Source organism: Paroedura picta, chromosome 8, assembly GCF_049243985.1.
Source record: "Paroedura picta isolate Pp20150507F chromosome 8, Ppicta_v3.0, whole genome shotgun sequence".
Lineage (NCBI taxonomy): Eukaryota > Metazoa > Chordata > Lepidosauria > Squamata > Gekkonidae > Paroedura > Paroedura picta.
Genome location: NC_135376.1, coordinates 76,292,793 through 76,316,519, shown reverse-complemented (window position 1 = coordinate 76,316,519; position 23,727 = coordinate 76,292,793). Strand labels below are relative to the sequence as shown.

Genomic DNA, 23,727 nt, shown 5'->3' with positions numbered 1-23,727 from the left:
ATGCAGGATATGTTTACACCCCTCTCTGGTGGACTTTACACGCTGCTTTGGTAACCGGATGAGATCACCATCATTAGGAAGCGCAAAGTTCAGACTCTTTGGTCCATGCAGAGCTCAAAGAGGTGAGATTATTGCCCAACCTGAAAGGGTGATTTTTGTGCTCACAGGGCCAGCCCAACCCACAAGGAGATGCTGACCACACCAGGGCACCAGGGGCTCTGGGATGATCAGAACCATACACTAAGGGACCTAGAATTCTCCTCTATCCCCACTGTAGGCATTTGTGTCCCATCTCTCTACCCAGATACCCTAGTTACTGCCCACTTTCCCTGTCTCAGTACAAGACAATGGAGCAAAGTTACCTGTATGAAGCAGGAAGAGGTTGCATGTCTGTGGGAAAATCCACAAACAGAGGTCCACTAAGAAAATTGTCTCTCATGATTTTGCCTGAAAGACAGGCTTTGGTTTCCTCTCCTGGTTTTTCCTTTGCTCCAGTCACTGATACAGAAGAGGAAAAGCCAGCTGCAGTAGGAAAATCATTGAGGAAACACCACACATGGTCACAACCACAACATGTATAGAATAAGGCATGCTGTCTGCGCAGCAGCTACATACAGTGGAATAATTCTTGTGTTTCATCGGTGCATAAGTCCAGTTCTAAGATGGTTCTAAACTGGGAATGCCACAGTTGTGTTCAGAAGTGTTGAATTTGGTATATTTCAAAAAATGAAGCTTATTGCCCTCTATCTGACCATGGCCCAGGTTTAAGCTTCTGTGAAGTCTAGCAAAGAGTTACAAATAGGGAGACTTCTGGGAAAATGGCAACCTGAACAAGAGCATGTCTAAAAACTCCAGAATTATCTCGCTGTAGGTGTATGATGCCAGGATAAAGAAAAAGTATACCTCTATCCTCACCTCTCCCTGCACAGGGGAGATCCAATGGACCAGTAAATCTATGGGGGGGGGAGGGTAATTTACTCAGGCTACACTTGGTTATGATAAGATCAAGGTCAGCAGAGAATAAGTGGGATTTGCCAGCAAAGGCTGACATCCACTCCCCCCTTACTACTTTCTTTTCCTTCTCCCTCCTTTTTATAAATCTGTAAATTTTTCTTGAAGGGAGGGAGAGAGGATTGGAGACAGCAGAGGAGGGAGAAAAAAAAAGAGGTACATCTCTACTGAGAGAAGTTAGGGCTTCTGGACCTTCTGCCAAAAGAAGTTAGGGCTTTCCCTTTAAGGTAGCAATCCCCGTCAACTAACTGGAGGTGGGCCATGAAGGACGCCTTCCCCCCCCCCCTGCCCTTTACTTCATCCACGATCCGGCAGGCGCACATGGGACTATCTCGTTGCAGAGAAACAAGCTCAGGGTTCCCATTGATTTGTCATTGTCATGAGTTAAAAGTTCCATGAAAATAAAATGTTCCTTATGTTCATTGTTGTGGCGTGTCTGTATCTTATTTTGAAGGGATGTTTAAACATTACCATAGCGACCAGAGTCAGAGAGCGTTAGGGCAGTGGGCCTCAGTAAAATTGTCAAGCGTTGAGTGGTCCCTGGTGATAAAAAGGTTGGGGACCACTGCTTTAAGGCAACCTTGCAGCCTGGGAACGAGGAAGCCTTTGAACCAAAGCCAATCAAGGCTTTTTTTTACAACAGAGACTCAGCAGCAAGTTCAGAACCAGCAGAAAGCTGCATGCTTTCTCATGCTGATTTTTCAAATATTGAGGGTTATATCCACTCTAGGATATCGCAGAGAAAAGGTAGGGTCACTCTGGATCAATCATGCTTGTTGCAAAGGGAAAATTTAAATTAAACAAAATTAAAATGGAAAATCGCATTCAGTGGAGACAGCAGGGACTGAATTGACCTGGGAGTGGAATAAAAGCTTCGTGCAGATTCAACCCTGAACACAATAGATAAGGGAGCACCTCTGTTCTTTGCCCTCCAGCTCTTATTTTGAGGATCTTTTATCAGCAAATGCTGAGACCAAAGAAATCAGGTTCAAGAGTCATGCTATTCCATTTGTTTCTAAAGTATGTTTCTAAAGTAGCTGAATCATCTCCCTGTGTGTGCAAGAACAGGGCTAGAGTTGGTGATTAAGGTAAAACAGGAATCTTAAGCCACCTTAAAGACTTGATGGGGTTTTGAGGTATCATTTTTATTTCCTAAGCATCTATATCTTGTTTTTCTCCTCAAAGGAGGACTCAAAGGAATTTACAAGTATTATTTTCTCCATCTATATTTTTGTATTTTCAACAACACTCTAGTGAATCAGTACAGTCAACAGAATAGGATATTCACATTGCTCCCTGCCAATGAAGGGATGCCACGAATCACAGGTCAGTGTGGGAGCACTATGGTGCTGTGCTGAGGGATAAGCTTCCTGAAGTTGGCATTAACAAATTTACCAGTTTTGGGGGCCAAGTCACTCCAAACCTCAGGCTTTTGCTTCTAACTTTCTGTCTATGTCTGAGACAATGTACAGCAGCTCTTTTCTGTAATAAATGTAAAGGTAAAGGTATCCCCTGTGCAAGCACCGAGTCATGTCTGACCCTCCAGCGTTTTCATGGCAGACTCAATACGGGGGGGGGGGGGTTGCCAGTGCCTTCCCCAGTGCCTTTTCTGTAATAAATGCCAATAAAAGTACGTTCTCAGCTTACAGATGCACACCTAAATAGCATATTCAAGATTGCTATGGAACAGACTTTGACTCCTAATTTTGAGGCAATCATTCAGAGCAAGAGGTCTCAGTTATCAAAGACTGCTGAAGGAAATGCTGCAAGAGTGTTAATGTTTTAAGCATGTTTGCATTTTGAGTAAAAATATATTGTTAAGTGGGTTTGCCTTTATATTTATATCTCTGCTTGCAGGCATGCATTTTATGGCACGCATGGCCCAACCCATCAGAGTGATCCAGACTTCTTTAAAAATGTGTTTTATACCTCTACCCTACAGCACCTCCACTTTTTCTGCCTCCTCTCCTTCCCATCCACCAGCCAACTTATCTTTATCTTCCATTTTCAGTTTTCATCTTCAGTTTTCCTTCCATATCCCTAGCAGCCACTCCCAATGCACTGAATGCGCCAGGCAGAATTCTCAGACAGCATATATTTCTGCCCCTCCCCTGGGTGCTGGGAAATCTGCTGTGCGTTTCTCTGTGGAAAAGTCCACTCTGAGCTACACAGTGCCAGGTCCTGGGTCTCCACAGTGAACATGTTTCAGCTTGGATAAGCCAAAAACTACTCAAATCAACCCAAATAATTCAAGCTGGAATCACCCATTCTCTACTTTCGAACGGTCCAAATCAAGGTGATTCAGCTATTTAAGTGCTACCCTCTCTTTCACAGTCCCTGAGAAGGTGTGTGTGTGTGGGGGGGGAGGTACATATGCCTAACAGCTGATAAGAACAGGTGCCCTGCCTGCTCCCTTTAAATCCTTCCCCAGCTGTCATCATCAGCTCTTTGGTGGGTGCTATCTTCCCCCCCCCCCCTCTTCTCAGGCAGTGGAGATGCTGCTGCCTGGGAAGGGTGGTGGAACAGAAGTACACACACAAAATGCCCCGAAACTTCAGATTCGGCCAAATGGATTTGGCCAAATCCAAAAAGGTGAAGGGATATTCATGCATTTTGAATTCAGCTGAATTGTTTCTGACTGAATCTGAAATAGTACAAATTTATTTTTTGCACATGCCTAGTGGACACTGCAGAGGGCATCTATGGCTCATAGGCATCAGCACTGCTACTCTTATTTTGAAGGTTTTTGTACCCACAATGTTCTTTTTTATTTCAGATTTGTCTTTTGCCATCGTAGAGCTTTTCTCAGGCTTGTAGAAAGATCTTTGCTGTCTGCACATGGCCATTCTCCAGACTTAAGTCTCTACAGATGTTGTCAAATTCCGAACTGGATATATTGATTACTTATCACTGATCATTGACCTGTTGCACAATTATTCTGGTGCCTTGCTGTGTGCCTTCAGTTTCACTGGCAGTAGGAACAAATGGAGTTTATCCTAATAGCACCTGCAGCATATGCTATGGGTAGTTCCAGGGGCACCACAGTGCTGTATGGTTAAGGAGGGTTCACACTGTGATAGTTAGAGGGTCTTCATACTTATGTGACTTGTGGACTGCAAGACCAAAAAAACGAAGCTGTCAGTTGCTTCCACCGTTCCAAGTATCCCTGGGAAGGGCACCCCGCTGTTATAGTACAAGTATGCCAGCTGTGCTCTGCTAAAGCCTTGCAAATCCTTAAACTGGCTCTGGTCCTATGGGCTTCATAAATCCTTAAACTGGGGCTTAGTAGGAAGGGTGCAGAGTAATTCAATATCACCAGATATCAAGACCAAAAAGAGTATATAAGCTGTGCATGGCTCAATCCCCCAACTCAAAGCAGGTGTGTGTTGGAGTGTGCAATGGACACTTCGCTCACAGCTCCCCTGTTCTGCCCCCTTGGAACAGGAACAAAGGAAGTTTTTCTCTGATCTGGCTTAAATAGGAAGTCCTGGGAAGCCTGAGTGGTGTTCAGAATGACTGTGACATGGTATAGAGACGCCTGTTTATTTCAGGGGCTTTCTGCTTCTCATGCAGGGAGAAATTCCCACATGGATGTGCATTGTCTTTGGAAAAACTTGAGACCCCCACCCACCCATTGCCTGTGTTAGCTAGCATAGAATCATAGAATCCTAGAATAATAGAGTTGGAAGGGACCTCATAGGTCATCTCGTCCAACCCCCGCAATATGCAGGACACTCACATCCCAATCGCTCATCTGCTGTAACCTGCCACCCCTTTGCCTTCACAGAATCAGCTTCTCCGTCAGATGGCTATCTAGCCTCTGTTTAAAAATTTCCAAAGATGGAGAACCCACCACCTCCCAAGGAAGCCTGTTCCACTGAGAAACTGCTCTAACTGTCAGGAACTTCTTCCAGATGTTTAAATGGAATTTCTTTTGAATTAATTTCATCTCATTCATTCTGGTCTGTCCCTCTGGGGCAGGAGAGAACAACTCTGCTCCATCCTCTATATGGCACCCTTTTAAATACTTGAAGATGGTTATCAGATCTCCTCTCAGTCATCTCCTCTCCAGGCTAAACAGACCAAGTTCCCTCAACCTTTCTTCATACGTCTTGGTCTCCAAACCCTTCACCATCTTTGTTGCTCTCCTCTGGACATGCTCCAGTTTGTCTACATCCCTCTTCAACTGGGGTGCCCAAAACTGAACACAGTATTCCAAGTGAGGCCGAACCAGAGCAGAGTAAAGCGGAACCATCACCTCCTGTGATCTGGACACGATACTCTGTTTGATACAGCCCCAAATCCCATTTTAGCCACTGAGTCACAGTGCTGACTCATGTTCAATGTATGGTCTATTAAGACTCCTAGATCCTTTTTGCACATGCTACTGCCAAGACAAGTCTCCCCCATCTTATACTGGTGTATTTGGTTTTTCCTACCTAAATGCAGAACTTTACACTTGTCCCTATTGAACTTCATTTTATTCAGTTTAGCCCACTTCTCAAGCATAATGAGTGAATGGTCTTGTGTTGTGGCTGCCAACTGGAACTACCATCTGAGACATGGACCTAGGTTTGTCATTCATAGGACAATCTTTTCTCGCTTGCAACAGGGAACAGGCAGCATTTCTCCCACTCCTGTTAGCACATCCCCTCGGGTATTGGAAAAAACCATTTAGCTCCTTTTTCCTAGAAGTGGAAAATCAACTTCATAGCAATGGGGAAACCAAACAGCTTTCACTTCTCAATGTTAATGCAGCCATTTCCCAGCCTGAAAGACACACCGTCTTAGATTTTAGTTACGTTTGTTTGATCTTAGCAGGACTGCAGTGCATCATTAAGCAATAAACTCTACTGAATTCCGGTATTACGTAGACACGCCCAGCATTCGCTGGACGGCACTCTCTGTGACCTTTTTCCTGACTCTGTGATTTCTAAAATAGATGTTCCCAGTCTGAAGACGTGGCACAGTAAGCTAAAGAAGACGGAAGTCCTGGAAGATGAGCCAATCTTGGCCGTTTTCATTCAGGAACGGCAGAAGCTGCCCTTGATGAAACTGAACTGATATTGGCTTCTTTGCACAGCAGCAAATACATAAACATTTAAAATTATCCGTTAAGATAAATTGGCTCTGCCTGCAATCCAGTGCAACAGTCACTTGGGAATAAGTCCCATTTGGGCACAGTGAGATTTAGGCTCACTCTACACACATTGGATAATGCAATTTCAATGTGTATTTGCAGCTGAAAAATCTATTTTTGCGACAAGAAAATCTATTTATTTTTATATTTATTGACTGCCACTCCTGGACCCTGCTGGCTTGTGGTGGTTTACAATAACATTTAAAACCCACATAAAATACATAACAATACCATAAAACCATACAGGTGACAAAAAACATATCTGTGAAACTCTCCCCTCCTGCCCATCCACACCCCATAGTAGCAGCCACCACTCCCACACCCAGGGAAGGACATGTCTGAGATGCCTATGGGGGCTTGTACCGGGAGGGACCTGATATTCGCAGCCTGGCCTCAACCAAATGCCTGGCAGAAGAGCTCCGTCTTACAGGCCCTGTGGAACTGTGATAGCTCCGTCAGGGCCCTCAGCTCTTCTGGGAGCTCATTCCAGGAGGTCAGGGTCAGGACCAGGTGTACTTCCCAGGGGCTGGGGGCAACCAACCAATTCAAACCTGCAGAGTGAATAGCCCTGTGGGGGCCACTTCTAAAGTGTATTGAAAGTGCATTATCCAGCATGTGCGGAATGGGCCCTATTCTAAGGTGACCAGATTTTAACATTGCTAAAGCAGGACACCATTGAACGGGGGGGGGGGGGGGGGGTTTCTTGATTAAAAATTTGGTCTATATGGAGTCAAAAAAAGTTTCATAGAACACAAAAATAGTATTGTAATATATTTTTTATTTCAACATAAGTACAATTTGCCAGGTACCCTCCAAAAGTGGGACAATCTGGTCACCTTGAACAAACAAGCAAACATGTATAGGATTGAAGTGTAAACAAAAATGCTTATCTGAGAAATAGTTTGCTTAAAATATTGTTGGTGTTTAAAATAGTTTTGGGGATACAACATGATAAAATAGGTCAACAAGCCTAATCTACATTCAACATCCCTGGTTCAAGTATACATTCCAAATCAAAGATTTAAAAAAAAATCAAACAATATAGTGCATTTTTGCATTCATCTTTAAACAAGCTTGTTCAGTAATTTTAGCTTTGTAAAGAGGAATCACTGTGTCCTAATGAGTTCCTTCCAATTAATGACGCTTTGCCTTAAAATGAACTCTACAATGGGAGTGAACAATGAACGCAAAAGAGACTAAACGCAAAATGCAGGGAAGCATGTTTTGTAACAAGATGCTGGCAGGAGGAAAACATTATGAGCTGCTTTCCAGATCTTGAGTACAGAACGGTGAAGGTGAGGAAGTAGTCCTAAGCCTGTCGAACCCACCTCATCTTCAAGTTTAGCTGTAGGAATGGTGAGTTATCACTCGCCGGCTGCCGGCCTCTCCCCCTATTTGAGGGCTCTGTGTGGACCTCAGGTGGGTCATCCTCTGTCAGATCCCACACCACTCCATCTACCTCTGCATCTCAAGGTACTGGCAAGGGGCACAAATCAGTTTTGACGGTGAGGGGTCTCTGCTGGTAAGCATGATCTTTCATTATCAGTAAGTCCTAGGTACACTGAGTGGACAATTTGCAGGTCAGCTGGCACAGACAAAATCAAACTAGGCAACAGATTGGACTTTGCCTACATGAACAGAAGCCCAAAATGCAATGGAAGAGAGCTGCTCAGGACAGAGATCAAAGTTATAATGGTTTGCCAGAAAGAGGGAGGGAGAGAGGGAGGAAATCAGAACTTGATTATTAATTGGCTTACATGGGATCCTTACTCTTTCTTAAACATACACTTCTTACACCCTGATCCAATTATATAAGCCATTTCATTGATTCTGTAAATGGCAAGGTATTTGCAGCGGCACTGAAGTGTCCACATGCAAGCTTTCCTTGCACTTTTTGGGTCATCCCCTCTAAGCCACCGCCTTACAACCCCATGCTTTTGTCAGCTTTTTTTTTAAAGGTAGTTGTTGCAATGATGTAACAACTTTAAAAATGGCAGAAAGTCTCCATGGGTACAGCAGAGTCAGCGATAGCTGCATGGGGAAGATGGAAGTTCAGGGGGCACTGCAAGAGCAGGATGTTTTGAAACGGCTTCCCATCCCAGCATGCAAACTTGTTTCAGGGGTGATCTTTCAGGCAGAGTCATAGCAAAGGGCTGACTGGAGCAAATCAGGGGACACCTGGCAAGCGGATGACTGAAGGACAACGGCATGCGGACACTCCCAGTAACACTGCTCCAGTTTGAAAGCCATGGAGGAGCAAAACAGCCAGGTGGACACAAGCACAGAAACTCAAGCCAGTTTCAGTGGGAGTTATGTTCAGTTTTTAAACATGTTTAGGATTATAGCTGTGTATCCCAATGCTACAACCTAGAGGAGGTTGAGGGGGGACATGATTGTTCTCTTTGAAAGGTTGTCACTTGGAGGAGGGCAGGGAGCGGTTTCTGTTGGCAGCAGAGGAGAGGACCTGGAGTAATGGCTTTAAACTTTGTATAGAATGATATCGGCTAGATATTGGGAGGGGGGATTCAGTCAGAGCAGTTCAGCTGTGGAATTGGCTGCCTAAGGAGGTGGTGAGCTCCTCCTCACTGGCGGCCTTCAGGCAGTGGCTAGACAGATACTTACCGTGGATGCTTGAGGCTGATTCTGCACTGAGCAGGGGGTTGGCTCCTTCCACCTCTATGATTCTAGAAAGCTGTGATTTATGCCGGGCATAAATGGACCAAAAGAAACTCCTTCCCCCACAATATAGGAAATCGAGGTCAAAATTGCTAGACTGTAGGCAGAAAGAATGCAAGTTTTATTTTCTAACTTGTGGCACTCCCTGCTGCAAGATGAGGTGATGGCCACTGACTCGGCTGGATTTAAAATGGGATTGGATGGATCTATATGGCACTAATTTCTCATGCTAGCAAAGTTATGCTCAAAATCCTACAAGCTAGGCTGCAGCAATATGTGGACCGAGAACTTCCAGAAGTACAGGCAGGATTTCGAAGAGGCAGAGGAACTAGAGATCAAATTGCCAACATACGCTGGATCATGGAGAAAGCTAGGGAGTACCAGAAGAATGTCTACTTCTGCTTCATTGACTATGCTAAAGCCTTTGATTGTGTGGAGCACAACAAATTGTGGCAAGTTCTTAAAGAGATGGGAATACCAGAGCATCTTATTTGTCTCTTGAGAAATTTATATGCAGGTCAAGAAGCAACAGTGAGAACTGAACATGGAATCACTAACTGGTTCAAAATTGAGAAAGGAGTTCGGCAAGGCTGTATACTGTCGCCTTGCCTATTTAACTTGTATGCAGAGCACATCATGAGAAATGCGGGATTAGAGGAGTCACAAATTGGGATCAAGATTGCAGGGAGAAATATCAACAACCTCAGATATGCAGATGATACCACTCTAATGGCAGAAAGTGAACTAAAGAGCCTGTTGATGCGGGTGAAGCAGGAGAGTGCAAAAGTTGGCTTGAAACTCAACATCAAGAAAACAAAGATCATGGCATCCGGCCCTCTCAATTCATGGCAAATAGATGGGGAAGAAATGGAGATAGTGACAGATTTTATTTTCCTGGGCTCCAAGATCACTGCAGATGGGGACTGCAGCAAAGAAATTAAAAGACGCTTGCTCCTGGGGAGGAAAGCTATGGCAAATCTAGACAGCATCCTAAAAAGCAGAGACATCACCCTGCCAACAAAAGTGCGTTTAGTCAAGGCTATGGTATTCCCAGTTGCAATGTATGGCGGCGAAAGTTGGACCATAAGGAAGGCCAAGCGTCAAAGAATTGAGGCTTTTGAACTCTGGTGCTGGAGAAGACTCTTGCGAGTCCCTTGGACTGCAAGGCGAACAAACCGGTCAGTCCTAGAGGAGATCAGCCCTGACTGCTCTTTAGAAGGCCAGATCCTGAAGATGAAACTCAAATACTTTGGCCACTTCATGAGAAGGAAGGACTCCCTGGAGAAGAGCCTAATGCTGGGAGCGATCGAGGGCAAAAGAAGAAGGGGACGACAGAGAATGAGGTGGCTGGATGGAGTCACTGAAGCAGTAGGTGCAAACTTAAATGGACTCCAGGGAATGGTAGAGGACAGGAAGGCCTGGAGGATCATTGTCCATGGGGTTGCAATGGGTCGGACACGACTTCGCACATAACAACAACAATATGGCCCAGATGACCTCTTCCAACTCTATGGGGCTTAACGCACCAGGATCTTTGTTGCAAATTGGTCACTGAATGAAAAATCGCCATTTAAAATAGTGGAATTCGTCGTTATGCATACCTGCCTTTGTAGTGGAATCCAGTTGCGTTTTGTAGCGTTTCCCACAGGCTTCCGGTCTCGGCAGAAATCGCTAGAAAGGAAGTGCTATTGCCGAGCTCGTCCCGCCCCTGGCTGTCAAGCAGCCAATGGGCAGCCGTTAGCATGCTCCCAAACAGCCCCTTTCCCTTTAAGAAAGGTTTTTTTTAAAAAAAAAAACAGACCCATTGTAACGAATCTGTGTAGATTCGTTGCAACGGAGAGACCCATCCAGCTGCCTAATGTGTTTGAGCTGTCGTTTGATCGTATGATCGTTGCCACGCTGCCTCCGAGTGAAAAAAAAAATCCCCCCCCCTCTCACGGGCCCGATTTTCGGCTGAATGAATGTGTAAAAATTAATGGGAAAATACATCAGCAAATGGGCTTTTCTGTGGTTTGTGCTTAGTGACTAAAGGTGAAGGACTGAAGCCAGGGAAGCCTCTAAACAGAAAGAGGCTCGCTGGTGCGTTTATCCCCGCTCGCTCGGAGAAAAAAAAATGGCGATCGCTTCGCCGGAAGTTTGGAGGACAGGCTCAGGAGGAGGGACTTTGAAGAAACCGCAACAATGTTAACGCACAGGTCTTTTTCACTAGTGTTGCAGATTGGTTGCAAGAGTGTAGCGCTTTCCGGAGGGTGAATCCACTTTTTGGGATTTCCCTGAAAGCGCTACAAGGAAGCGCTTTTTGCAGATTGGTTTCAGGTGTGTGGCAGATTGTCTACGACGTCGTGCGTTATGGCAAATCGTTAGCGTTTCCAATTGGCAACCATTGTGCGATTTTGAAGGCGTGCAAAAAGCCCCTATGATTCTACTGGTGTCAAGTCAGAAATAACTCAAAATTAGTTCAAGGAGACTTGCTTTAATTCAGTGTGACTTAGGTTACAACCTGCTGTCCTTAGCACACTTGTTGGCTCCGGTTGCCAATCTTGAAAAATAGATTCCTCAGATGTCAAAATAAATGTATCAAACCTGGTTTTCAGTTGTCCTTTCAATAATGGCCTGTTTAAAAGAAATGCCTAGGTTACAAAATTTCCAACGAGAAATTGTTATATGTGCCAAAATCTATTTTATGACTCAGGGGGTTAAAAAAGGTCTGGAAATGAAAGGAAGCAGAGTTGTTTTTTTAAGGAGTTAACTATGACCCAGGGTTAATTTGTGACAGCACAGAGCTAGGAGCTGATTCACTCCTAATGTTTTTCCTAGATGGAGACTGTATGAGTCTTGACTATTGCAAATGGAACAAAAGAGCTCACAGATGTCCTGGATAAATTAAACAAAAGTAAATTCTTCAAACTAAAAAAACGTGAAGAGGTATAGAAGTGCCTTATGCCCACAATTAATGAACAATTAGTATAATTCAAAGGAATCTTCCCTGGAACTTGAATCATGGTGGAGATGAGTAAGAACCCTTGATTTCGAGCTTTGCAATCTGAAAGGACCTTGTCTTCCAGGAATGTTGGATTATCTGGTGAAGAGACCTTTGAAAACGTCATTCTGCTAACAAATTATAAAATACTAATGACTACCTCTTGAATTCAACATCTACTTCTTTGCATTTTCTTCGGAAACAATATATTCTTTTAATTTCTTGTAGATGAGGAGTAGGACATGCATCAGTGAACCTTGGTGAAAAAAATAATTTCTGAATACATGATCTTGATCAAATTAACTTCGAGAGAGTCATGGCATTTCTGCACAGACTATATATATACTCGATATATGCATTAGTATATTTATTAGTTGAATAAGGTTCAAACATAACTTTATGGCAGTTCATTATCTTTATACTGTAATCTATTGTTTTTTTTCTTTCTATTCTATTTTAAAACTAATAAAGGCTGGTATTTCTGGCTTAAAAAAACTTCTTGGACCATTGCTAGGAGGGAGTGAATTTTTTTCCATAAAGTCATGTTTTTCTCAAATAAATAAATGGGAGCTTAATGTGAAACAGCTTTTAAAATGCTATGATGTAAACTGTGAAATGAATCTACTCAGTCAAAACAAACAGCTGGAGTATTTTAGAGTAGTTTTTTTTTTCATTTTAGCATAATGTGTCTTGGCTTCCAGTTCACCTTGGTAGATGCAAGACATGGATCCTCACTTGGTAGATGTAAGGTTATGGAGGAAAAGTACTGTAAACAGCAGCAGAAGAAAAAGAGGAAGAACAACAGCTGGTTTTGTATGCCAGTTTTATTACCCAAAGGAGTTTCAAAGTAACTTACAATCACCTTCCCTTCCTCTCCCTACAACAGACACCCTGTGAGGTAGGTGGGGCTGAGTGAGAGAACCATGACTGGACCAAGGGCACCCAGTTGGCTGCATGTGGAGGAATCAAACCTGGATTTCTGGATTAGAGGCCACCACTCTTAACCACTACACCAAGCTGGCTCTCAAGGCTAGATGTAATTACGTGTGCCTCAGCTGAAAAGTAGAAAGGGACAGAGATCATTGCCAGCAGCAGTACCTGGCTGAAGAATCCCACCAGATCTCCATGTGACAGTATCAAACCTGTAAAGGACAACCACTCGACATATAATGGCCGCTGTTTTTATTGCTCATCAATGTATAGTGCACGGATCATAGCAGCTGTTGCAGGCTGTATGTGCCCCTGACATTTCCCCCCTTGTGGCTTGAGGTCAAAGGCAGGTAAGATTTGTATATAGATTTCTCAAACAGGAAAATTATGCAGATATGTAGTCTGCTCTAAGACTGAGATCACTGGCAATTGCCTTTCCAAGAATGCAAGGATGCATGACAAAAATTCACAGCTCTGCTGCCACTGGGAAACAGAGTTAATGAAACCGAAAACCACAGCCCACCACCTCCCTCTGCTGGCTTGGCTGGCACAACTGCATCTCTTTCATCTGCCCTTGAATTCATCAGACGTTCATTTACAAGGCATTCATGCAAAGCATTTCCTGCTACTTGCGGAGGAATCAGGCGATCTGATATTTTAAATCCACCACAGCAAACCCTGTTGCCCACTTTTATTTTGGATCATTCTTAGCTCAGCCCGAGGAGGTCAAAACACTGCTTGCTGGAGACGCTTGCCAAGTGCTGAAGCCCTCTCCAGTGTCACGTATGAGGGAGAATCCTGGATTTGGTCCAAGGTGTTTTGAGTTCAGGGATCTCAAGCAGCAGATGCAGTGAAAGGCCCTTCTCTGCTTGAGAGCCCAAAGAGCTGCTGCCAGCCACATTAAACAATATTGAGTTTGACAGACCAATAATCAGCCTTGGGTTTGTTAGCTCTGGGTTGGGAAGTGCTGGAGGCTTTGGGCGGGGGGGGGGGGGGGGGGAGATGAGGCCAGATGTGGGTGGGGTTTGAGGCCAGGGAGGGACCACAGTGGAGTATAATGCTATGGATTCCGCCCTCCAAAGCAACCAGGGGGGACTGGCGTCTGTTGCTTGGAGATGAACTATAATTCCAGGGGATCACCAGGTCCCACTTGGAGACAGGCATCCCTGATTGGCCTCCCTGCCATCCTTCGTGTGAAGCTTCCCTTGAGTTTATTAGTTCTCTGCCATGTCTACCTTCCCTTTCTCCCCAGTGGGGACCCAATGCAGGCTACATAGTTCTTCACACCTCCATTTTATCCTCACAACAACCTTGTGAGGTGAGACAAGCTGAGAGGGTGCAATTGGCCCAAAGTCACCATGTTGCTTTACTTTAGAAGGACCCCATTCCAGTGTTGATGCTCATGCCACAAAACCATTATAAAACAGGCTGCATCCCAGATTACCAAGCCTGCATACAGAACATATGCTCTTGCTCCGCATGCATGCAATTAAAGCTCACTTATGGGCACTGAAAAAGATGACACACCTTCCCCCAAGCTACAATCCATTTGCTCCCTTTAGCCATCAGCTAAAAATGCAGACCTGGTTTTGAGGCATTCCCGAAGCTTTAACACACTTGCATTGGGGGTTGTTTAAAAATTCCAGTCACAAATAAGCAGGGAAAGCACCGGTCCCAACCCAGGCACCCCTCGTTCCATAATAAGCCCCTCCTCTGGTAATCATTTCCTGTTCCTGCCCCTGAAGCATCAGTCAAAGGATGGAATTTCTGGGCAGAGCAACAAAGAACAAGCTGCCAGATGGGAGAATTCTCCTTCACTCCTCTCTTTAACTTGGGCTCTGCCTCCCAACCTTTCCGTTTTCATGCTCTTGCTCAACTTCCTCAAAACTGTCCATAACCAGAGTTTTTCTCCTCGCACGAATGAATGCTTTCCCCTCAAAGGTCTTAGAGGGAAGATTCCACCATATCTCATACCATGCAAGACTCTGTCCGTGTGGTTCTGGTTGCCCTGACTCTGTCTCACACATTTTGTTAGATTGCCCCTTATATGAGCAGTGTCGGGATGACAGCTTTGTTGCCTTGCTGGGAAACAAGCCTTCTGTAAGTAAATCTATGACCTTGCAATTTCTGCTCTCTGACAAAGACCCAGAGATAACCATTTTAGTTGCCAGAGTTTTAACTAAGATGCTTTTATAATATGCTGCCTACCTAGTATTTTATCTCTTATAGTTTATTTAATCATTTTAAGATCTGTTTGGTCATGTAACCCCATTTTATTATTTTGTTGAAATTTTAAACCGTATTTTTATATGTCTTATACTTTTTATGCCAATAAAAGGTTACTGACTGACTGACTGACTGACTGTCCATAACAAATGCCTCCTCTTTCAAAGTAAGCCCAATTGGCCTACTTTACCCATGATCTCCTCTTTGCTACCCTCTGTCTTGATTCACGACATATTCAATTGCAGCTTCCGTTTTGAAGTATTCTCCCCCCACATTACATCAAAATAGCATGGATAAAAATAAATCTAACTTAACTATGGGAAACACAGGCATCATGAAGGACGTTCCTCTGAGTTGCAACTGGGTAGAGTCCCTGTGTGGACAATTGTAATGTGCGAAATCGTGCAATGAGGCTTTTGTCCAGGCTGACACTTAGGGCAGCGCATGTCAGGGAGATTGCTCATTCCCAGGCTAGGGGGTATGATTTATCCTATGGCACAGGGGTAGTCAAACTACGGCCCTCCAGATGTCCATGGACTACAATTCCCAGGAGCCCCTGCCACTGCATCATGGCCCTAGAGTTCCTTGGAGGTCTCCCATCCAAATACTAGTCAGGGCTGACTTTGCTTAGCTCCCAAGATTTGACAAGAGAGAGCTTCAGCAGGCTTAACAAAGGCCACAGGGCGTATGGGGGGAGGGGGGCACACCCCAGTCTTTCACTTTCTTCCACCCGGATTTTGGATTTCAAGTATGGCCAGTATTCGTTGTAATTGAAAATTCAATCCAGTGATTCAGTGCCACTGACATCGATCTTTCTCACAGTATCCTAAGACAGTATTGATCCCTTAACTTGCTTTGCTTGAGAAAGGCTTTAAAAATCAACTTTGCCGAGATGAATTTAGGGTGCAAACAGTGAGGGTGTTCTATCCTTTATAGACTTCTTGCACAAAATGGGGGGGGGGGGAATGAACAGATGATTTGTGAATATGAGGACTAAGAGGGTGTCTACTGGGGGGAAGAGGAAGGGAAAATGATTGTCAGCCGCTTTGATACTCTTTCAGGTATTAAAAAGCAGGGTACAAAATCCCAGTTCTTCTTGTGATTAAAAATATGGTCTGGGTCCTGTGCAGTGTGGCAGAATATATGCCCTTATCTTTTCAACTCAATATAATAATGAGTCCAAAGTCAAGTACATATTTTTTTATCACAGGGAAAACAGATTACTTGTAGTGGCTCTTTGAGCGGTCCTCAGTGTCTTTGCAGTGTCTGAACAAGCACAAAGCCTCAATTCAGAAACATGTGGGACAACAATTTAAGTGTAAAGAAATCCTCCCCTCGGAGAGAGACAGTTCCTGCACCCAGCCAAGGACCAGGCCTTCCCACACAGTTATTTCAAAGTTACAGGGACTTGCTGTGGGTGGTGTGAACTAGAGATCCATCCAGAGCACCACTCAGAGGGCGAAAGTAAACACTCCCGTTTCCCCTAGCTTATGGCTGTTCCCTGACCTAACATTCAGTCAGCCACATACTGGCAGTGACCTGCCGATGGGAACTCATTTCCAAGCACCCAGGGCTGGATTAGGATGTGGGGGAGCTGCACTTACCTATCCCATCAGGTCTATATTTCACTGATGACAATGCCTTTTGGTAAAGCGCAATCCTCCCTCCTGCATGCTCTGCCCAATATTTATCAGTGGCTGTTCCATGGAAGGGGCCAAGTCCACTGTTATTTATTTTTTAATATTTTGATTTGGTTGCTAGCAATTTTCTTCATTTGGCTACCATCAAGGCCAGCATAAATAGGTTTGCTAGCTCCAGGTTCAGGAAAACCTGGAGGTGAAGAGGGTAGGGCTGCGGGAGGGGAGGTACTTCAATGGGGTATTTTGCCATATAGCCCTCCTTTTAAGCAGACATTTACTCCAGGGGAGCTGATCTCTGTTGCCTGGAGGTGAGCTGCAATTCTAGGGGATCTCCAGGTCCCATCTGGATGCTGGCATCCCTAACTGCATAAATCTCCTGCTGGAATTTTAAGAACAGATAAAATAATAATTCACAATACAATCATCTTCTGCAGCTTCACGTATGCTGCATAACACAAGTTCAGCAAACCTTAAATTCAAGACACAAGACGGAACACAGCAGTGTGTGTGTGGGGGCAACACAGTTCAGTAAAGACGATTCTCTACATTTAATGGCAGTGGCTTTTATTTAAAGCCCGGGGGTCATATTTTTCTAAGCTTGAAATGTTTATTACAAAAAGTAATACAGTAATACAGGCAGTTTCTCAAATAACAGTCATTGTGTGACCAAAACAGCTGTCATCCCTGCTTCACACAGAAATTCACACAAGAGCTGAACTCTGGCCAAGCAGGAGGAGGCAAACCCAAAAAGAGTAGGTTTTTATACCCTGTTTTTCACTACCCGAAGGAGTCTCAAAGCAGCTTACCACTGCCTACCTGTCCTCTCTCCACAACAGATACCCTGTGAGGTAGGTGAGGCTGAGAGGTCTGACAGAAGTGCTCGGTGAACTCTAGCAGGACTGTGACTAACCCAAGGTCACTCAGCTGGCTGCATGTGGAGGAGTGGGGAATCAAACCTGGGTCTCCAGGTTAGAGGCTGCTACTCCAAGTAAGTCACAGGAAGCATAGGCAAGCATCAGCCAAAACACCCTTGTAAATCCACTGACTTTAATGGATTTAGAAGTGTGCGTCTCTGTTGATTAATCTTCTTTCAGAACAGAGATATTTCCAGAATGGGAGCCATTAAAGTGCATTCTGGCATGAACAGGAAAGTACTGCCTTGAATTTCATTTATTCAAACATGGGAATTAGGTGATAAAAGAGCCAGTAAATCAGTAAAGAACACGGTTGTGAAAATGCCTAGCTCTTACCTCCTGGAATGTTAAAAGTGCCTCATCGAAATCTGAAATATTCCATAAATACAAAATTAGACTTGGAGAATGAAGCAACATTTCCTGTCAACAAATAATTAAGGGGGAACAGTTTAATTATGTGGGTAGGTTAGGAGAAAACCAAGGCCACTGGTTTAAGAGCACAACCCGAAAAATGTTACAGAAGTGGATTTCTACCTTTAGCTAAGAAACCTTTCTGCTTGGTTTCTCCATCATCTTGCGTGGCTCAGGCTTCACCAGAATCCAAAATGAAACTCCTGAACTACTTTCCATTATCAAGAGGTCCCAACTGTATGTATAATTATGTATTTATGTATATCCCCCACTCTTTTCTCCACAATGAGGCCTTTTCTCCACATAAGAGCCAGTTTGGTGTAGTGGTTAGGAGTGTGGACTTCTAATCTGGCATGCCAGGTTCGATTCTGCGCTCCCCCACATGCATCCAGCTGGGTGACCTTGGCCTTTCCACAGTACTGATAAAGCTGTTCTGACCGAGCAGTGATATCAGGGCTCTCTCAGCCTCACCCACCCCACAGGGTGTCTGTGGTGGGGAGAGGAAAGGGAAGGCGACTGTAAGCCACTTTGAGCCTCCTTTGGGTAGAGAAAAGCGGCATATAAGAACCAACTCGTCTTCTTCTTCATAAAGAGGCCTACAACGTGGCTCTCTCTGCCTCTATTTTATTTTTACTATAGTGCTGTGTGGTAAGTTGGGCTAAGAATAACTCCACCAAGGTCACCCAGCAAACTGGCATGAGAGAGTAGCCATCTGAACCGGAGCCTCCAAGAACCTAGCTCAACATGCCACCCACTGCACCAGAGTGATCTTTAGCACTGGAGTCCCTGAGTCTTCTCTATAGTTTATACCCAGTTGGGGTTTTCTTAGAAAGGGAGCTGCTGCTGTGCCATTGGCTCTAGATAGACGCAAGCTAACCTTCAACAAAGGACCTCATGCTTCAGGTATTCTCTGCCTTGTCTAACAAGCCACAGGTCCTGTTGGTTTTTAATAGGGAGGAAACATGCTGGTTTTTTTGCATACAAAGGAGAGGAATGGTTGCTACTGACTCTGCCGACACACAAGAACATTTTGAAAGCAAAGCATTCAATCGCCTGTATTGTTCTAAATAAATACAATTTATTGAGCATTAGTTGAACTCCGGCTGTAACACTCCAATTTTAAGTGCCATATATTTTTTTAATGGCAGGTTAAAAGCTAAAGGATGGATCCAAAAGCACTTTTCCACTCCTGGGAAGAAAACTCCCAGGAAAAAAAGGGCAACCTTTGGAGACAACTGAATATGAGAAGGTGAGTCAAATATAGGCCTTTCATTTTTGTCCCCAGCTAATTTGCTGCAGTCCTAAATTCCCAAGTCATTTCAGGAACCTGTGCATTGGTACATTCTGTCAGCCTGAGCAGAATGGAGAAGTCCCTTTTCCCACGGAGCTCTGAGCGCTCTTCTAACTTGCTCAACCAAATGTATTTAGCAACAGAGAGCAAAGTGATTAGCATGACTGGAATATTTCCAAGCAGAAGTCCCATGCAGTCATACTTTGGACAAGTTTCACTGAACTAAGCAGGATTTACTTCCATGAAAATGTGCAGAGCAACTCTATTAACATGTGCTTGGTTGATGACCCTGTCAGCATAAATGAAGATGCAATATTTTACCTTATTCCAAGTCAGTGCCTGTGCATAACATTCGTATTTCTAAACCAGCTGCCATGACTTCCCTGTTAATCGATGTCTACTAGTAAACTGCACTGCTTACTGAAGACCAAGAAAGCTAGAAAGAATGGCTGATGGAGAAAAGGCCTGAATCCTATCTTGAGAGAGGAATGAATTCACCGAATACCCTTCAGAACTGTTACCATTCAATCCAAGGGAAAATCTATTTTGTCATGGCAGGTTTTTAGCTTTTTAAAATGCTTCTCTTTCAGGAAAAAAAGTTTTAACTAGTATTTACCAGCAAATAAAATGCATTAGAACAATAAGGAGTATCCAAGGACAACTTGAATGGACTGAGCGCGGTCTATCCGTCTCCATGGATGGATAAGGCACTAAGGATAAAGCACCTGAGGAAATGGGAATTCATGACTGTAACAGCCGTTCAGAGAGATCATAGAATCAAGAATCACTCTTCCAAATGCTCTTTCCCAGACTATGCTCTTTGCCCTTTTGAAAATGCACTCCACAAGACTGTAGAGTGGGTGCAAACCTCAGGCACTGAAAATCCTGGTATCAAAATAAGCTGTAGTCCTTTTGCTTCAGAATACAATGCTAGGCAGTTTCCTCTTAAAAGATGCATTTAAAAGTTACAGAACTGTTTGTGGATATTCCTCAATTTAATCGATTTTAAGTAATGAGTCATCTTGTATACAGTCGTGCAGTTCAGTACAATATACCCCCCAAAAAAGTGATTGAATTACAGTGACTGTCTTCAGAGACAGGTTAGAAAGTCATTTGAGCTCACAAAGGGAAGCATTATTCTGGGTGTGGTCTTTAGGGCAGGGGTAGTCAACCTGTGGTCCTCCAGATGTCCATGGACTACAATTCTATGATTCTATGATTCTAATTCCCATGAGCCCCTGCCAGTGTTCGCTGGTTGACTACCCCTGCTCTAGGGTACATGATACTTGGTTAGAATCATAGAATCATAGAGTTGGAGGGGGGCATACAGGCCATATGGTCCAACCCCCTGCTCAACGCAGGATCAGCCCAAAGCATCCTAAAGCATCCAAGAAAAGTGTGTATCCAACCTTTGCTTAAAGACTGCCACTGACGGGGAGCTCACCACCTCCTTAGGCTGCCTATTCCACTGCTGAACTACTCTGTGAATTTCCCCCCCTGATATCTAGCCTTTCTCTATCAGTTTCAGCACAGCTGGGAAAGATTTGTACACTGAGAGGCATGGTCAGTCAAGCCAGAAAGGTCTGAGCTTGCTGGATCACTGCTTCAACTCCGTTTCATAGGAGGCTACAATTGTACCCTATAGTTTCGTAACATCAGTGCTATCCACACTTCCATCCTGGATATTCTCTTATTCTTTTCAAGAAGGGAGTTCCAGCATTTTTTTTAAAAAACCCAACACACCAGCAAATGCCAGCAGTGTAGGCTGCTGACTGGTTATCCTCTGGTGATGTCACACACACACACAAACTTTGCCAGATCGATTTTGAACTTAAAAAAATATTTTCCCCCTAATCAACAAGGGTATTTAAATATGAAAATGCTCATAGGGGGCTTTCCAAACTAAGTGGGGTAGCCTGACAAAATGATAGATAAGTCAGCATTTGATTTTTGCTGTTTATTATTATTTATTATTATTTGATTTATTTCCCGCCACTCCCTGGGTAGGCTCGTGGCGGATAACAGTTGTCTTAAAAACCCCAATTAAAACTCCATTAAAAGACATTAATAATCATAACATAGCAAGGCGGCAGCCAATCACAATCTACTCCCACCTACCAAGGCAATAGAGAATGGGAGGAAGTGATGTATACTTCAGACCCCCCAGGGGGGCAATGCTCTACCTCGCAGACCCCAGCCTCAACGATAAACCTGGCGGAAGAGCTCCGTCTTGCAGGCCCTGCAGAAAGCTGACAACTCCCGCGGGGCCCGCAGCTCACCCGGGAGCTCATTCCACAAGGTGGGGGCCAGGACTGAAAAAGCCCTGGCCCTGGTTGAGGCTAGGCGCGCTTCTCTAGGGCCAGGAACGACCAATAGATTTCCCCCCACAGAGCGTAGCACCCTGCAGGGGACATAGGGTGATAGGCGGTCCCTCAAGTGGGTCCCAACTTGCGTAAAGCCTTAAAGGTTAATACCAAAACCTTGAACCGGATCCGGGCAGCAATTGGCAACCAGTGCAACTGCCTCATCACAGGCTGGATGTGGGCCCTCCAAGATGTACCAGTGAGGACCCTGGCAGCTGCATTTTGCGCTAGCTGAAGTTTCCGGATCAAGGACAAGGGTAGGCCTGCGTAGAGCGAGTTACAGAAATCTAGTCTGGAGGTGACTGTCGCATGGATCACTGTGGCTAAGTGATCAGAGGACAGGTAGGGCGCTAGTAGCCGGGCTTGGTGAAGATGGAAAAATGCCTGGCCCGCTACTCTCTTGACCTGCGCCTCCATAGTCAGAGAGGCGTCGATGGTCATGCCCAAATTCCTGGCCTGGGATACAATGTTATGTTATGCCCCTGCAAGGGTGGGCAAGCGCGCTTCCTGATCTCGCCCCCTGCCTCCCAGCCACAGAACTTCCGTCTTGGAGGGGTGGAGTGTCAGGCAACTCTGCTCAAACCATTCTCTCACTGCTTCCAAACATCTGGCAAATGGTTCCGGGGGGGGGGGGGGGGAGTCCGGGCAGCCGTCCATTAGGAAATAGAGCTGGGTGTCATCAGCATACTGATGGCAACCCAGCCCAAAACTCCGCACCAGCTGAGCCAGAGGGTGCATAAAGATGTTGAACAAAGTGGGGGAGAGAACCGCACCCTGAGGTACCCCCCAAGTGAGAACTCATCCCCCACTGCAACTCTCTGGGTCTGGTTCGGGAGAAAGGAGTGTATCCATTGCAAGGCTGTGCCCCCTATCCCCGTCCCGGCGAGGCGATGGACCAATATCTCATGATCCACGATGTCAAAGGCCGCCGACAGGTCTAAGAGGACCAGCACGGCTGACCCGCCTCTATCCAGCTGGCGACAGAGATCATCCAGCAGGGCGACCAACACCATCTCCACCCCGTGGCCAGGATGGAAGCCAGACTGATATGGATCGAGTGCCGAAGTTTCCGCCAAGAAAGCCAGGAGCAGGTCCGCCATGGCCCTTTCCAACATCTTGCCCAGGAATGCTAAGTGTGATACTGGGCGGTTGTTGGCAGGATCCTGCAGGTCCAACAGTGTTTGTTTGCTTGTTTTTTTATAGGTCTGTCATTTTTAAGCAGGGACAAATCTGTTTCATCCGGTAACTGAGCAGCGCCATGTGCTTTCTTTACTATTTTCTCTGTCAGTCCTGGCTGTTATTGTGGAGTGAAGCCCTAACCTAAATAGCCCTGGCAAGCTCAAGTCTGCCAGGTCTCAGAAGCTAAGTGGGACATACGACCCTGGCTACTATCTAGATGGGAGACCTCAACGAATGTGGATGTCAATTCCTCCAAGGGACACTAGGGGTCATCGATGTGGAGCCAGACAAGGGCAAACCAGCTCCTGGCTGCCCAATAATCCTTGGATTTCCAAACTACAGGACACACACACTGTACGGTAAATAAATAGTGTTGTGAAAGCATACAATGTGATCATGACTCATGAGGGTCTCCTCCTGTTCTCCTTGTTCCAAAATTGTACTAAATACACGTGCAGCAAAATTGTACTAAATGAAGATGCAGGTGAAGAGAATTTAGGAAAGCAAGACCAGGCTTCTGTGTGACTGTGTGACCATGGGAGAGGCAAGATGGTATTTATTGCTCCCAGAGGAATCTTAGAGCTATTGAGGCCTTCCAACAAATCATTCAGCAGGATCAGAAGCATCTGTCTACCTCGCTGACTATCCTGTACAAACAGTTCATTATTTCTCCTCTGAAACTCTGGAAAAAATACTGCCAAAAGCCAACTTATTTACATGCTGAATTCCCATCCATCCATGTCGGCCACATTTCCATTCGTTAGATGTATCTCAAAAAAAATCCTTATTGGCTTGCACAAAGCATTAAAGAAATACCAGGGATTCCAAAGGAAATCTCTTCTCCAGCTTTCTTATAACAACATCAAAATCTTGAAGCACAATTGAAATGGCTAAAATATACTCTAAGTATAGAAATATATCTTCAAAAAGCAGCGTGCTAGGATCTCCTCCCCCCCCCCCAAAAAA

General features: G+C 44.8%; 1 long non-coding RNA gene across 1 annotated transcript; it reads left to right on the top strand.

The window, feature by feature from the left end:
- The first annotated feature begins 14,658 nt into the window (after positions 1-14,658).
- On the top strand, positions 14,659-23,115 carry LOC143843805 (uncharacterized). The gene is made up of 3 exons (XR_013233693.1): positions 14,659-14,837; positions 19,077-19,177; positions 22,871-23,115. It is a non-coding gene; the product is annotated as an uncharacterized LOC143843805 (long non-coding RNA).
- The last annotated feature ends 612 nt before the right edge of the window (positions 23,116-23,727 follow it).